This window comes from Hemicordylus capensis, chromosome 1 (assembly GCF_027244095.1).
Source record: "Hemicordylus capensis ecotype Gifberg chromosome 1, rHemCap1.1.pri, whole genome shotgun sequence".
Classification (NCBI taxonomy): Eukaryota; Metazoa; Chordata; class Lepidosauria; order Squamata; family Cordylidae; genus Hemicordylus; species Hemicordylus capensis.
In genome coordinates, this window is record NC_069657.1 from 308,820,857 (window position 1) to 308,834,263 (window position 13,407).

Sequence of the window (13,407 nt, forward strand, 5' to 3'; positions counted from 1 at the left end):
TATAAGTGGGAAATCAGACATCACCAAGACCTGGCAATGGCTTAAGAATGGCAACTTGAAGAAAGAAACAGAGGGTTTAATACTGGCTGCACAAGAACAGGCACTAAGAACAAATGCAATAAGAGCAAAAGTCGAAAAATCCACCACAAACAGCAAGTGCCGCCTTTGTAAAGAAGCAGATGAAACCGTGGACCACCTAATCAGCTGTTGTAAAAAGATCGCACAGACTGACTACAAACAAAGGCATGACAAAGTAGCAGGGATGATACACTGGAACATCTGAAAAAAATACAAGCTACCTGTAGCCAAACATTGGTGGGACCATAAAATTGAAAAAGTTGTTGAAAATGAAGATGTAAAAATATTATGGGACTTCCGACTACAAACAGACAAACATCTGCCACACAATACACCAGATATAACTGTAGTCGAGAAGAAAGAAAAACAAGTCAAAATAATCAACATAGCAATACCAGGGGATAGCAGAATAGAAGAAAAAGAAATAGAAAAAAATCACAAAATACGAAGATCTACAAATTGAAATTGAAAGGCTGTGGCAGAAGAAGACCAAAATAATCCCAGTGGTCATTGGCGCCCTGGGTGCAGTTCCAAAAGACCTTGAAGGGCACCTCAACACCATAGGGGCCACAGAAATCACCATCAGCCAATTACAAAAAGCAGCTTTACTGGGAACAGCCTATATTCTGCGACGATATCGATAACAACAGCAACAACATTGACAATAAAATTCAGCCATCCCAGGTCCTTGGGAAGGACTCGATGTCTGAATAAAACAAACCAATCAATAACACCTGTCTGACTGTGTAAACAAGCAATAATAATTCAATTTCTATACTGCCCTTCCAAATATGGCTCAGGGCAGTTTACAGAGATAAATAACAAATAAATAAGATGGATCCCTATCCCCAGAGGGCTCACATTCTAAAAGAAACATAAGCTAGACACCAGCAACTGTCACTGGAGGTACTGTTCTGGGGGTGGAGAGGGCTTGTAACTCTCCCCCTGCTAAATATAGAGACTCATCACTTTGAAAAGGTGCCTCTTTGCTCAGCTAGCAAATATTCTCCAGTTATTCTCTAGCCTTCATCATGCAGCCAGTCAGGAAATAGATGAACTCATGAAAGGATAGTGCGTTCCACCACATGTTCAGTATCTCCTTTTCAGTTTCATGAGCAGGGCTTTTGTGTGCTCAAATGTTCTCTGAACATTTTGCTGTTTTTGAACATCATAGTTCAAGACCACACGACCTCATTCACATTCATGAGGATGATTCTGAAGTGTTTATTCCTGGCAGTTTTCTCTTTAAAAGGCTCCTTACATTTGCAAAATGTTCTCTGTACCTCTTTGTTCAGTAATGGTCATGCACTATTAACTGTTTTCTTTGCCATTTTGAAAAAGCTGAATGTGATTAGTATGTCTCCTCTGAAACCCTCTGTTTAATCCCATTGCCAGTATTCAGTGAGTGGCTTCACATTTCATCTCAGCTTCTTTTTTATTTAATAGTATGTCTTAAGCTCAGTGCAGGGGCGTAACGAGGCTGGAGTGGGCCCAGAGACAAAATTTTAAAATGGGCCCCTCGCTGATACACACACACTCACTTCACATGTGACTTGCCTCTGGGGGGCCCCTCAAGGCATGGGGGCCCCCAGGCAGCTGCCTCCCCTTGCCTAATGGTAGTTACGCCCCTGGCTCAGTGACAGAGGCGTAACTAGGGAAAACGGCGCCCGGGGCAAGCACTGAAATTGTGCCCCCCCCACCGCGCACCCCCCGCCACCCCCGGAAATATGGAAATGTGTCACAGTCATAGTCAAATGTGGGTTGTGGGCTGCATCCGTGCAAGTATACTGGGACAGGAAAAAGGAAACATGAGGCTACAAGGCTATTTAGAAATATATATTTTAAAGAAATGTCTTGCATACCAACAGCCTAAGTTTGCAGTCCTCATGGCCAGAAAATAAATGCTTTTAAACATAGTAATAGGTTTTGTGTCCCAAAATCGAAAAGACAAGACAGGTATTCAGAGGCGTAACTAGGGAAAATGGCACCTAGGGCAAGCACTGAAATTGCGCCACTGTTCAAGCAGGAATGATGGGACTTGTAGTTAGCAATATCTGGAAATCCCCGTTAAAGGGAACACTGTACCATCTAGACATGGTTGTTGATCAAAACCTGAAAACATGAGCCATCTCTGTAAAAGACTTAGAACAACAGTCAGGAGTTATGCAAGGATTCCAACTGTCATTTTCTCTGTTTCCTCTCATTCTTTAAAAAACATGACTTTGTCCTAGAAGATCACCTGCCCAAATAGCCACTAGCAAAATAGGGGAAGAAGAAGGTGGTGGTGGTGGTGGTGGTGGGGTGTCTATAAACCAGTGAATGATTCCTGCCAGCCTTTGTCTTATGATGACTGTTGGCTCATGATGTGTCACCACACTAGTGCTTACTTTGACACCAAGAGGGAGGAGGATACATTAGTTTGCCACACTAGACAGAGGAATTTGCAACAGGAGCAGACAGCCAAGTTCTGCCAGGGCCAAAACCAGCCCCTGCCAAACTAAGAAATCATTGTAATTTGCCCCTTCCTGTCACAAGCAGTGTGCTGTTCTTTTATTATTGACCCTAACTCTCAGATATCGCAGTCATGGATGGAAAATTCAGGGTCAATTTACAAGAGACACATTTTCTACATGGAAGTTTCTTCTGTGCAGGTGCTGTGCAGAAACCCATGTGTAGTGATCAATACATATGTAACTATTCCGCCAGGGGCATAGCAAGGTTGGAATGGGTCCAGAGACAGGATTTCAAAATGGGCCCCCAGACCCTCAAAGTCCAGGGCCTCCACACACCCCAGGCCCCCAAGGATTTAAGTCTGATGTTTCAAAATAAGTATGCTACCTGGAAATACATTTCACTGAATACACGCATGCACACTTCACAGTATATAGTGATATACATTGAGTACTATATATTTGTGCTACTTTTAATGCCTAGAACACATTAGCAATGCTAATTATTAAAATGGAACCCTTGTTGCAGATTAGCAAATGATACTTTCAACCATGCAGGGTGAGCCTATGTTTCTTTTCTCAGAATTCTGAACAAATTCAGTCAAGTTTGATTCCAGGAGTCTTTTCACACCAGGCTTTTAAAGCCCTTTAACACACATCTCCTCTGGAATAGAGGTGCTGCATTCACATGTTGGCCAGATTTACCCTGAAGTCCCTGCAAGTTATTGGGGAGCAGTTCACACACATGAAAAATAAAATAAAATAAAATAAAATCACAACACATGCTTCACAGTTCTCACTCAGACCTTCTGGATTGCAAAACAACTTGAACATAAGTGCATTTATGAATGAATGAATGAATGAAAATAAATAATATATACTTGTTCCAGAAGTGTTTGTAATTTTCTGACATGAAACAAGCCCCTTATAGGCCTTTTTAGATAGTTTTTGTTTTTAAAGCCAGCACATTTTCCAGTCTGTTTTAAATTAAATATTCAGAGACTTCTCAGTCTCGCCCCACCCCCCCATATCAAAGCCCTATGGCAAGCAGATCCCTATATATGGGGGTAACCCCAAAAAGGAATTCACAGCCTACCTAGCAATGGCTGTTCTGGATGGTCTGGTCTGGGCAGAGGGTCTGCTGCCTGCTTCCTCCTTGCTTCCTTGCTTGGGGCCTACTTGAGTTCAGGCTTCAGAGAGGCCTACTCGGAGGCCTCTCTGGAAGCCCCGCCCACCCGCCGATCAGCTGAGAGGCGGGGAGAGAAGAAGAGCTCTGCAGTTTGCAGGCCTTGCCGATCCTAGGCCTCTTTGCTGATCAGCCGGAGCTGGAGGCAAGTGGCTGAGGGGCCCTGGGGCTGGGCAGGTGGGCAATGGGGTGGGGGTGGCAGGGACTGGTATGGCGCCCCCACCTCAATGGCGCCCTGGGCACGTGCCCCCCCTGCCCCCACCAGTTACGCCTATGCTCAGTGAGCTCTAGAACAGCTAGCCGAGAAAAAAATATGAGCCAGTTCTGTGTACTTTCTGAAGTAATTTCATCTGAGTAGAGGTGATATACTGTCTTTGTCTGTGTATGCTTGGAGGTAGTGGAAAATCCCTTAAGAGGACTTATAACAAATATTTTACACATTTTAGGACCATACCATTGTTGTTGTTTGTTTGCTATCAATTCCTTTTTAATGAAGGTTAATTGACTGTCTTACAAATCAGTAGCCAGCTAACAATGATACTTGAGTTATGTTATACAGGGACCTCTCTGTTCCATTCTGTACTGTATAGCCTGATCTGAATGGAAGTATAACTCCTGTGCCCAAGTCTGCAAACTGCTCCATCCCAATTCCCTATTCAGTAGTGATTAGTGATGTGCACGGTCCGGAGAAGTCCGGACCGGCACCGAAGGGGGGCCTTGTTTTTAGGGCGGGGAGGGCTTGCTTAGCCCTCCCGCCTCCTTGCCCCCGTCAGCGCCAGTATTTCCTAGTATAGGGGCGCTGGAAACCAGCCGCCCCCCCCCCCGCCGCCGCCGCGGCGAAAGAACTCCCCATGCCAGCCCTCCCTCCCTCCCAGCTAGCTGGCCGCCCGCCCGCCCTCCCGCCCGCTCGCTCACCGTTCCCTGGATAGAAAACGAGAGGAGCTCCAGCACAGAGCTCCTCTCGTTTAGAAGGCCTCCCGCAGAATGGGGTTTTACGCGCACGCGCATGCGCGCACCGCAAAGCACGCCGTTCACCGGAGGCCCGGTCTACCCGCCGGGAAAGGGCCGGGTAGACCGGGCCTCCAATCGCTGGGTAGACCGGGCCTCCGATCGCTGGAGGCCCGGTCTACCCAGCGATCGGAGGCCTGGTCTACCCGGCCCTTTCCTGGCGGGTAGACCGGGCCTCCGATCGCCGGAGGCCCGGTCTACCCAGCGATCGGAGGCCCGGTCTACCCGGCCCTTTCCTGGCGGGTAGACCGGGCCTCCGATCGCCGGAGGCCCGGTCTACCCAGCGATCGGCGGCCCGGTCTACCCGGCCCTTTCCCGGCGGGTAGACCGGGCCTCCGATCGCCGGAGGCCCGGTCTACCCAGTGATCGGAGGCCCGGTCTACCCGCCGGGAAAGGGCCAGGTAGACCGGGCCTCCGATCGCTGGGTAGACCGGTCCTCCGGCGATCGGAGGCCCGGTCTACCCAGCGATCGGAGGCCTGGTCTACCCGGCCCTTTCCCGGCGGGTAGACCGGGCCTCCGGCGAACGGCGTGCTTTGCGGCGCGCGCATGCGCACGCGCGCAAAACACCATTCTGCGGGAGGCCTTCTAAACGAGAGGAGCTCTGTGCCGGAGCTCCTCTCGTTTTCTATCCGGTGAACGGTGAGCGAGCGGGCGGGAGGGCGGGCGGGCGGCCAGCTAGCTGGGAGGGAGGGAGGGCTGGCATGGGGAGTTTTTTCGCCGCGGCGGCAGCGGCGGGGGGGGGGCGGCTGGTTTCCAGCGCCCCTATACTAGGAAATACGGGCGCTGGCGGGGGCAAGGAGGCGGGAGGGCTAAGCAAGCCCTCCCGCCCTTAAGGGCATACCCCCCACCCGGACCCGGACCAGGCAGGGCCGGACCGGTCCGGCAGTTCGGCCATTCTTTGGAATGGCCGCCGGACCGGTTCGGGCACACCACTAGTAGTGATGTACATATCCCCCTCAGCTTGAATTGTAACTGGACCACCAATTATGAGTGGGCTCTTTGATTGGTGGGGTGGTGGTGTCACTTCTCCAGATTTTTTTACGTTGACTCATAATGTTCTGGCATGCATGTATTCTCTCACCACTTGGGATGTTTTGTGTGCAGGTAGCTGTGCAGCAATGCGTTACCTGAGCAGTGCATTGTCATCATGAGTCTTGATGCCCTACCTTGACTGGCTGTTGATTGTGGAGGTTTGGTGGAGGTATCAGCAGAGGGCTGACAATTGCTGCCTTCGAGCAAACACCTATTTCATTGGGGGTGTATCCTCCTCCTCCACACTACTGAGGAGAGAAACTCGTAAAGCATGAGCAGCTCTCAGCCATTCTGCTGATGCCTCCGTTGCATTCCCAAACAGACATAAAGCCTGATGCCAGTAAGTGACATTGTGAATTCCTGCTAGAAGTGAGAACATGCAAATTCAAAGATTGGAATTGGGAAGCCCTTCTCATTCCCAGCAACAGAGGGAAAGAACTGAAATGCAGCTCTCAAGGAGGAAGGATAGTTTCTCATCAAAACCAAAGAAGTCTTAAAGTAATCAAGCCCTGTGCGGGTAACAACAGTGGCTACTGGCCTCACCAGCTTGGTCTGATGAATGCCAATCGTATACAGGTTCAAAGGTAAAAGTAAAGTGTGCCATCAAGTCGATTTCAAATCCTGGCTCCCACAGAGCCCTATGGTTGTCTTTGGTAGAATACAGGAAGGGTTTACCACTGCCTCCTCCCGTGCAGTATGAGATGATGCCTTTCAGCATCTTCCTATATTGCTGCCTGATATAGTACCAGCGGGGATTCGAACCGGCAACCTTCTGCTTGTTAGTCAAGCATTTCCCTACACTAAAGGTGTAGAGACAGGTTCAAAAAGCAGGACATTAACTGGGGTGGGGTGGGGTAATTATTACTGATTAACAGAGTAATGGTTTCAGAGCGAAGGCACGTGACTCATTAAAAAAATGTATTACAAGTCGTGAAAATCCATCGTATGAGTCCATTGCAAACTTGTTTGGCATCACTCCACCACTCCCTTAGGCCGTTCACAGGTTGTACCTGGGTAGGGCTGCTCATGTGAAGCGCTGGGATGAAGCCAGATCCTGGTGCTGCTTCCCTGGGTAGCCTGGGGGTTTCCCTTGGGCTTTTACCTGGGCCATGTGTGACACAGAGACAGGTGCCTAGAGCACCTGGCTTGAAGGGAAATCCCTCAATACACCACACTCCTTGTGCGGTGCATTAATGGGTATCTGGAAGCTGGGCTTCATTTTCCTGGCCTCCAGAGCGGTGTGGATTGTATGGGCATGCAAGCTGTGCACCACACAGAAGGCTGATGTTCATCTGGGGGGAAGGTAGGCTCAACTTTGCATTCCTTCCCCCACCCCAGTGACGGTCCTTTAAACAACTTTCCTGTCTCATGTTGCAGATTCTACAAGGGAACCTTCTGAAGTGGCTGCACTGCTGGGGAAGCGGCAAACATCAACTACTTGGGGATTGCTGGCATAGAAGTAGAGATGGGCGAGAGGAAATCAAGGGAATGGGGGCCTTGGAACATTATAGAGCCTGGTTTCGGCTCTGTTTCTCCAGGATTAACAGTTGCAATTGTGAATAATTCACAAAGCACACAAATTCAGGCCTGGCAAGTCACTTTATTCATAGCACCTCTCATTTTAATTTTTGTTCACATGAAGATTGCAAGGGAATTTTAAATCAGGCAATATTAAAGAACTCTTATGTGAAATATGAGATTCTGCTTCTAATGACTGGATAAGTCCTGTGAAGACAAAATTAAATGTGTAGTGAATCAGTGGGTTGAAAGAGTGTGGGATCATTCCTGTTGGCCCCACTTCTGACCTCTATGCACTGATTAGGTCTTCTGCACAGACCCTGCTCATGTAGTGTAGAAGCCCTAATGAATCCGTAGAAGTCAGGAGCAGGGCCAGCAGACACCTTGTTCCTTCCATTAATTATCTACACATTTCATGTTCCTTGTGCAGGGTTATCATTATGTCTTTTCAATGGTATAGAACCAGGATTCCCAAACTTGTGTCCCCAGATATGGTTGGACTATAATTCCCATCATCCCCAGACACAATGGCCTTCTCCTAAGGTTGATAACTCCTAATACAGAGGAACTATTGGATCTTTCACCAAGTGGTACAGTGCCATTCTCACAATTTTCTTTCTTTTTCTGCACATTTTTAGTAATGTGCACTGCAGTGTTATGTGTATAAAATCTGCCAAGAATCCGGTTAAGCTGTATTATGATTGGCTTTCTTCTAGAAGGGCCCACGGTAGGTTACAGCTCAGCAAATTTGTACAGAAGGAGCATTTCCCAGCAGCTGCTAATCCTCTATGTGAGTGCAACCAACAGTCCAATCTTTAATAAACCATTCAAAGCACACACGTTGTGAGAGATGGCACTGACAGTGGCAAACATTTTCACACAACAGAACTGGTCCAGGGTTCTAGCAGGACAGGGCAAGTGAATGGACATGAAGAATCAAATGGAAGGTTGTATCAGATTAGTTCTGTTGTCTGAAAATGTTTACCACTGTCAGTGCCATCTCTCTCTCTCTCTCTCTCTCTCTCTCTCTCTCTCTCAATGTGTGTGTTTTTAATTGTTTAACAAAGATTGGACTGTGGGTTGCACTCATATAGAGGATTAGCAGCTGCTGCGAAATGCTCATTCTGTACAAATTTGCTAAGCTACCTTGGGTCACATCTCTTACATAATGTTTCTTCCAAGATATTTCTTTCCTGTTCTGGGCAGAATTGAATAGGAGACATGAATTGAATGAGAGACATGCAGGGGCGTAGCAAGGTTGGAGTGGGCCCAGATACAAGATTTTAAAAGGCTCCCCCCCACACTGAAACTCAGCTCATGAAGTAAATAAATCTTAAATGAGGCTGAATAGTGGTAACAAAAAGCATATCTATCTATCTATCTATCTATCTATCTATCTATCTATCTACCTACCTACCTACCTACCTACCTACCTATAATCTATGAGCCACAATAGAACATCATACTAAATTATTTTTAAATTGTGAACGATGCAAGTCATTTAATGGTACTAGAGAAAGACATGCTGTTCTGGTAGCTCCAGGTCTTAACACTCACATCAATTTCGGAGGATGAATACAACTGAAGGAAGCTCGGGCAAGTGCATGGCTGGGGGAGTCAGTCATGTGACTTGCCTCTGGGGGGGCCCCTCAAGGCTGTGGGCCTCTAGACAACTGTCTCCTCTTGCCCAATTATAGTTACACCCTGGAGACATGTGTGAACATTGTAGGATATTCCCCTCAGGGGATGGGTCTGCTCTGGGAAGAGCACCAGTCTGCTTGCATGCAGAAGGTTCCAAGTTCCCTCCCTGGCATCTCCAAGACAGGGCTGAGAGAGACTCCTGCTTGGAGAAGCTGCTTCCAGTCTGTGTAGACAATACTGAGCTACACAGACCATGATCTGACTCAGTATAAGGCATCTTTCTACGTATGTTCCAGAATTCATTGGCTTTTCATTCATTGGTCCTTGAGGGGAAACATGTGGGGACTCCCGTGTGAAATGGATGGTTGTTGCTCTGCTGATCAAAAGCTGGAGTCTAGAGAGAAGTTTGCTTCTGTGAATGGAGCTCTCTTGCTGGATCAGGACCTTGTGCATAGTTATGATCTTGTGATCGGGCAATATAAGTTATGCCACTGAAAGCTGGGAGGTCGAGGCATGTGTGCTCTCATGAAAGCCAGTAAAGTTGTGTGCCAGCTCCAGTGTCAGCTGGGTTCTGCACCCCTCTGGACATTCAACTGCAGTCAGCTATCTGAGATCCAGTCTATGGTGCAGATCATGGATGAATGCCTGGCAGGGCATAGAACTCAGCCGACACTGGAGCTGGCACACTACCATTTTACACCATCTTTCACGGAAGTGTGTGCACCTCCACTTCCTGACTTTCAGCAGCATAACTTACATTGCCTGATTGTGAGAACCAGCTCTTCATGAGCTAATATATTTCATGGATATTATGTGAGGCAAAATTACATGGAAGTTTGTGCATTATAGAAAGAAAAGAACATGGATTAATATGCATGAAATATGCATAAAAGAAATCCAAGTCTGATGATTATTGCTATTTTCCCCTTTAACAGTGAGTCTGTCTTCACTTGCAGAATGAAAGTGTAATGGTTCTATTTATGCTCCCCATAGGTAACATTTCTACAGGTTGACAATCAACTCCACACTCCAAAATTGTCATTGAACTTATGTCTGGCCCAAGGCCTCCTGGTGCCTGGGTGTGTTGCTACTCACAGCCCTAGCACTGCATTGCATGGAGCCCTCTGTGTGCTGATTTTGCCCCAATCCCCTCCTGATCTCCACTTTCCTCTGGTCACTCCACTCCCTGTTACCTCATCTGTTTCTTTGTTTCTTATATACCACTCTTCTATTCTTATATATCCCACTCTTCTGCCAAGGAGCTCAGAGCGGTGTACATGGTTATCTTTATCCTCAGAACTACCCTGTGAAGTAGGTTAGGCTGAGAGATACATGACTGGCCCAGAGTCACCCAGTGTGTTTCATGGTTGAATGGGGATTCGAACTCAGTCTTCCTGGTCCTAGTCCAACACTCTAACCCAGGCATCCCCAAACTGCGGCCCTCCAGATGTTGCTGAACTACAACTCCCAGCATCCCTAGAGACAATTTTTTGTGGCTGGGTATGCTGGAAGTTGTAGTTCAGCAACATCTGGAGGGCCGCAGTTTGGGGATGCCTGCTCTAACCACTATGCTATGCTGTTGCCGCTGCCCGTCTCCTCTTCCTCCTCTTCCCCCTCCTCCTCTTCCCCACTCCCATTCTTGAATTTTGAAAAAAGCTGGGGGAGAAGAAGTGTGGAGGAGAATTTTCTTACAACCTTGTCTGGATCCAAATAGGAGCAGCTAGAATTCTCTGCCTGGGGAAAAGCAGGAAGTCTCTTGGAAGTTCAGAGTATTACTGGAATTTGCTGCAAGGCATTTGAGATTTGCCACAGAGCAATCTACATGAAACCTTTATCTGATAACTTCTGCAAGTCCCTTAACCCATCCCCCTAATCAGGATCATGACATTCAAAAGACAAAAATTCACTGTTTTCGTTTGGTTGTCTTTCAACAGCAGTTGAAGGAATTGCTGTTTTTAGAATATTTTCTGTTTTTAATGTTGAAATTAAGTACAAATGTGACCTGACTGCTAATTCAGTAGCGCAGGTTTAAGAATTTGGCAGTGAAGTTAGGCCGAGTGCCTACTTATTTATGTTAGACAAAAATAATTCAAATTCGGTTGCAATGGATGTCTGAAGGGGATTGAATACTAATGCTCAGCTGAACTAATTCCCTAGATGCAATTAACAGCACTGTGGTAATTTTATGCGATGGTTTTCGTTCCAATTTAAGACCAATTAGAATTGGGTTTCTTAAACTCTCCAATTAGGTTTCTCAAGACAAGAACAGAACGTCAAGTGTATAAAGTGCAAAACAAAGTGGTGGGTGATATTTTTATTCTTCGTAAAACAAAAAAAATACAAAGGTTGAATGATATGGCTGACATGATGATATCTCATGAAAATGTCCAAACTGCTTGTTCTGAGAGAGTTCCCGCTTGTCCCACTCTCTTTGTTCCTTTAAAAAAAATTCTTGTCTCTTTTATTTGTAATGTTATGTCTATGTTAAAATGATCACGTGTGATATTTCTACTTTTTGTCTCTGCTTACTGATCCCTAGCAATTTTCATGCCCCTTGGGTTATCTCCCATTACACCCATCCTATACAGGCATGCCTGGAGAAGTGCAGAATTCAGGGATGCCCTTTGGACCCTGTCTGCTCTTGACTATGAGCCTCTCTGACCAATCTGTTCTTTACCCCTTTGCTAAGCTCGCTCGTCTTCTTTCTTGTGCAGAGCAAAAATATTCTGAAGCAAAAATATACAAAAAGAAGAATACGCATGTATTTTTTTTAAAAATACAGATATTATTTTAATGCATGTTTACAGTTGCCTGGTTCTTTTTACCAGCAGCATCAGCGATGACAGAAAAGCCAGCACAATCACATTTTTAAATATTTCAGTACTACTGGGCGATCTAAACACTTGATATGAAAAAGAATGAGCTGAAGAGTTGAGGTTTATGAACATGCCTACAGTGACAAAATATATTATTCCATATTAAATTATGATTTCATAATCTAAGCTAAAACATCGAAGGCTGGTTTTCTTTTATTTTTTAAACATTCTGATGACTGAATCCGTGGCCATTTATTCCTCTCCTTCCCTGTTGAAAAAGAGCTGTTCACCCTCCCTCCTATTTTGTACTCTGAGGCTGTCCTCGCAAGCAGCCGAGCCCGGGTTTGGATGCCTGTGAGAACCAGCTGGATCCGTGAGGATCCCGGTGGTACTGCGGCGCCAAACCCAGCACCAAAGCCCAGCTCTTAGCCGAGGCTAAGGGTGCAAATGTGCCCTTAACCCGGTTGCCGGTTTCATGTGTCAGGGTGAGGTACTTGCAGTTCACGCTGACAGAGAGATGGGGGCCTAGAGCACCTGTCCCCTGGAGGAATCCCCCACTGCACTGTGGGGTACCCAGTGCCAGGATAATGAGTCTTGACCCCAGAGCGATCCACTCTGCTCCGTGCTGCATGGAACAGCATGGATTTTGTGGAAGTGTGCTCCGCACTCCCACGAAACACAGGATAATCATTTGAGGGAGGAAGCAAGGTTTGAGAAGCCTTCCCCCTGCCCACCTGCCTCGTAGGTCGTATGAATGGCCCCTCCTTTTTGCAAATTCAGGTGATAGTCATCTGCACAGCTATGTACCTATATGTGTCATTGATTTCAGTAGCACTTATATGCTGGTGAGTCTTTACAGAATGGTTCAACATGGATGCCTCCATTTGATCTCATCTATGAGAGGAGCACAGGTTTCGCCCCTGAATTTCCAAGTATGTCGCTGCTGTAATAAGTTTGGCTTCTCCTTTCTTTATCTTCCAGGAATTCTGCTGGGTGCTACAGAAAAGCCAATATCTAAAATAAATATGCTCAGATAGTAACACAAATAGATTCAGAGAATATAAGAACAAATGACTCTACCCCCATTTTGTGATACATATATGTGGCATCCAGCCAATGGAGGTTGATGTGAAAAATTGGTTGGATTTCTTTGTGTATTAATTCTTAAACTTGTAACTATGGGCAAAAAAATATATATATAGTGCTTTGAAGATTTGCTGGGTAAATAGATGCTTGGCAGCTTGTGAAGCATGCAAACACTACAGTAAGCTGAAACAAGGGAGTGCACTTTTCAAATATTTTCTTTCCACATGAAAAGTCTATGATCTAGGAAGCAAGACCTGGAAAAGGAGCTAACAGTATTCACTCAGCAAGAACACACCCTGACACACTTTCAGATAGCATTTGCTCTCATACTTCAGCCAATCTGATGACCTCACTGAGAGGGAAACCAAAGCTAATCCAGAGTGAGGGTTAATTTAAAGTAAGAATGATCTGATTTGCAATGTGACAAAATCATGGTTACTAGGAAGACAAAAGGTTAATTTGAAATTTTAAAAATGGTGCCAAAGATGCAGTGAATTTGGATTATGAAAAGTAGTGAACCAACATGAAAAGGTAAGCTGAGGACCATTTGGGAAACACAAGTTCCCACAAATCCTGTTTTCTAACATGAAA

The 13,407-nt window shown here is 46.2% G+C and overlaps 1 long non-coding RNA gene across 1 annotated transcript in view; it reads right to left on the reverse strand.

Annotated features, from left to right (window-relative positions):
- The window catches only part of LOC128345012 (uncharacterized), a 96,727-nt gene extending 93,031 nt beyond the window's left edge, over positions 1-3,696 (reverse strand). The window contains exon 1 of the long non-coding RNA XR_008316185.1: positions 3,625-3,696. This is a non-coding gene — a long non-coding RNA (uncharacterized LOC128345012). The remainder of the gene's footprint in view (positions 1-3,624) is intronic.
- Positions 3,697-13,407: the final 9,711 nt, after the last annotated feature.